The sequence below is a fragment of the Myotis davidii genome, unplaced genomic scaffold (genome assembly GCF_000327345.1).
Source record: "Myotis davidii unplaced genomic scaffold, ASM32734v1 scaffold399, whole genome shotgun sequence".
NCBI lineage: Eukaryota > Metazoa > Chordata > Mammalia > Chiroptera > Vespertilionidae > Myotis > Myotis davidii.
The window spans coordinates 6,578,658-6,582,253 of NW_006292094.1; the positions used below are offsets into that span (position 1 = coordinate 6,578,658).

General features: G+C 59.6%; 1 protein-coding gene across 1 annotated transcript in view; it reads left to right on the plus strand.

The window, feature by feature from the left end:
* The window catches only part of GNA12 (guanine nucleotide binding protein (G protein) alpha 12), a gene marked incomplete at its 3' end in the record, with an annotated part of 15,175 nt that overhangs the window by 8,726 nt on the left and 2,853 nt on the right, over positions 1-3,596 (plus strand). The gene's annotated exons all lie outside the window — the stretch shown is intronic.

Below are 3,596 nucleotides of genomic sequence, written 5' to 3' on the forward strand. Positions count from 1 at the left end.
CCTGGCGCCTCCTGTGGCCGGGCATCGTCCGGGCGCGTGAGGGGAGTTGCACCAAACGGGGTCATCGGGGCCACACGGGGCAGCACTACTCAGTGTCAGCCCGAGTGACGGGGGAAGTGGGGGCCCCGGATAACCCGCCGTGGGTCGTCTTCTCAGTCACTCCCCACACCCCGTTCCCCGAGGCAGAGCGGGGACAGGGGAGAACAGCCACGGGCCAGGGTCCGCGTTCACACGTCACGGCCCCAGGCTCGCGGCTTCCCTCTGGACCAGCTGGCCTCATGGATGCCAGCGGCCGGTGGATGGCGACCGCCGCTCTGGACTCAGGCCTCCCCCGGAAGCCCAGGGGTCTCTTGTGGTTAATGCCTTTGAGGGTTGAGTGTGGATGGCATTGCCGTGTGTCCGGGGTCTAAGATGAAGCCTCTGCTGCTTCCTGGTGGCAGGAGGGTGGAGGGGCCGGGGCGCCCGTCACCGGCTTTTTTTTTTTTTTTTTTTTTTTTTTTAATATATTTTATTGATTGCTTACAGAGAGGAAGGGAGAGGGATAGAAAGCCAGAAACAACCATGAGAGAGAAACATGGATCAGCTGCCTCCTGCACGCCCCCCACTGGGGATGTGCCCGCAACCAAGGTACATGCCCCCGACCGGAATCGAACCCAGGACCCTTGAGTCCGCAGGCCAAAGCTTTATCCACTGAGCTAAACCGGTTCTGGCCCGTCACCGGCTTTAAGAAGCATGGCCGGCAGCTGGGAGTTCGCAGGATCCGCACACCTTCAGGAAACCCGCTGAGGGCGCGGCTCGGGGCCTGCACTGCCTCTCTCTCTTTCTCTCACTCACTCTCTCTCTCGCTCTCGCTCTCTTGAAAACCAGATACAGACATTTGTCTCAGCCTGTGAGACCGCAGAAGGTCTGAGGCCGTCCGCAGTTAAGGCGCCGAACCAATCCGCTGCCTGCACTTGGCCGCAGCCGCCGGCCCCCTCGCTGCCGCCACCTGACAGCCACCCGCCCCGGCCTGGGCTCGCGCGCGGTTCCCTTCCCGGGTGGTTCCCGCCTGGTGGCCCGCACGGCACTGAGGAGCCATGCACCTGGCTATGTGGCAGGTTCCTGGCCCAGCGCCTCGGTCCTGTCGTCTGTGAAGCGGGTGCCAGTGGCCCTGCCTGATTCCCCTGAGGGTTAACCAGTGGGTGTGGGGGCGGCACTGGGAGCCGAGTCCTACACGGGGGTGAGAGACTGCAGGATCGCCCCGACGCGTCTCGACGTCACTGCTGCGTTTGGAGCGTCTCCGTGTGGGCCTCAGGGTGCTGGTTCCACAGCACACCCCCACCCCACGTCCTGTCTTCTCACGCGCCACCGTGTCCGTGCCCTGCGCCCAGTGCAGGGTGGTCTGCACGCTCTGGCCGGGGTGCTGGAGACGAGACGCGATGAGACAGCTCTCCGCCCCTCCTTCTGTCAAGGGTGCGCGAGCAGAGGCCCGTGGGGCGTGATGGCGTCCTGCAGTGGCTGGCTGCAGACGTGCTCGCGGAGCCTCGAGTTTTCTGATTCTGTCAGTTTTAACCCCGATCGGTGAATACCGGGCGTGGGGGTGCAGCGTGCGTGGAGGGGCTGCTCTGTGGGAATGAGTGGGTGACACGCAGGGGCTGTCCACGCGCAGCCTGCCAGCCAGCTTCCGACACACCGTGTTGGAGTTGGCCGTGACGAGTGCCCAGGCCAGAGGCCCAATGGCGACGACAGCATGGCATCCACCCCCTGGAACCTGACCTGGGCGGAGAGTTGTTCGATGTGACACCAAAAGCACAGTCCGGGAGAAAGTCATTTCTGAAAAGAGTCCGTGTCGGTATCATTGAAATTCAGAACTTCCGTTCTGCCCAGACCCTCGTAAGAGGACGGGGAGACGAGCTGGTCTGCCCGGCCTCAGGCTCTGCCTGAGTGTCAGGAGGCGGCGTGTCCGGGGTGCCGGTGGAGCGAGCGCCTGTCCACGGCTGATCTGCTGCTGTCCCCCTCCGGGTGAAGTCTCTGCAGCCTCGTGCCCGTTCCCTATTCGGAGGGATTTGTTATGGCCGAGTTTCCGAGTTCTTCATCTGCTCCAGGCAGTCCTCCTGTGGGGCCAAGGATGTCCTGAGCTCGTCTCCCCGTCCTCTTAAGAGGGTCTGGGCAGAACAGAAGTTCTGAATTTCAATGATACCAACACGGACTTTTTCCAGAAATGACTTTCTGACGGACTGTGCTTTCGGTGTCATATCGAAGAACTCTCGGCCCAGGTCAGGTTCCAGGGGGTGGATGCCATGCTGTCGTCTCCATTGCGAGGGGTGGGGTTACACGCCCCTACAGACGTGATACGGCGCTGAGAGCCGATGCACACGCCGTGCCCGGGTCAGTCCCGGCGCTGACACTGCGCTGTCGTCCTGCAAGGCGGGCCATCGAGAGAAATGGCTGCAGGCACACGGGACCTCTCGGTACTGTCTTTGTAGCTTCCTGTGCATCTAGAATTATTGCAAAATACAAAACGTATGGCAAAGGGAAAACGGTGCGAGTCTGGTTCTGACGCTGGCTCTGTCTTCTCACACCCATTCCTGCCTTGGAGCGTCTTGTGATTTTCTGCTGAAAGCTGGACACGATGCCGGTCGCTCCAGCCACCTCCCTGGTCCCGATAGGCTGTGATTCTCGGTATTTGCCCGTCCCTGGTGGGCGGGCCACAGTCAGCCATGCCGTCGGCTCTCAGCGGGATCCCAGGAGAGGTGTTGGTGTTCAGCTCGCTCAGCGTTTTCCCGTGAGGACGAGACCGGAACAGTGAGGTTTCCACCTCGAAGCGCGTGTGTCCCGAGCACGGCTTTCTCCACATTCACTGTGTTTGGAATTTGTGAACTTCTTGAAATCTGTAAACTTTTACCAGATTAGGAAAGTGTTGTGCTTTTTTTACAAAAAGCATCCTTCCCGCCCGGCTCTCGCTCTCCTGTTGGGTTCCAGTTAGGGTGTAAGACCCTCCGCTGTTGCCCCACGGACCCTCACTGCTGTCTGCTTTGTGGGTCTTCTCATTTCCAAGCTCATGGATTCTTTCTGTGTCATCTCCAGTCGTTAAGTCCGTCCACTCATTTTTTTCTTTTAGAATCTGTACATTTAACTTCTACAATTTCTACTTGGCGCTCTGTGTTTCCTGTGTTCCTGCTAAGATTCTTATGCCTTTACCCATTATAAGCAGAGTCCCTAGTTGAACATAATTACGACAGCTGCTTAGAGCCTTTGTCTGCAGTCCCAGGATCTGGGTTATTTGAGTTGCTGTCTGTGGCTGTTTTCCCTTGAGGGTAAGTGCCCTTTTCCTGGCTCTCCACATAGTGATTCTGGGTGGCATCCTGGACATGACGCATGTTGTCGTGGGGACCCTGGGTGCTGTTCTATCCGCCAGCTAAGCTGGGGTTTGCTTTGGCAGACAGTCACCGAGGTGAGACTAAGGCCGGTTCTGTCGTGCTGGCCGGGTGGCGGCCAGGGGTTCGCGCTTCCCGTGGAGGCTCGGCAGTCTCCATTGTAAGCGCCGGCAGGAGGTGAGGGAGAAAGGATCTCAGGGAAGGAGGGCAACAGGCAGGTTTGGTGGGGGCTCCGCAGCT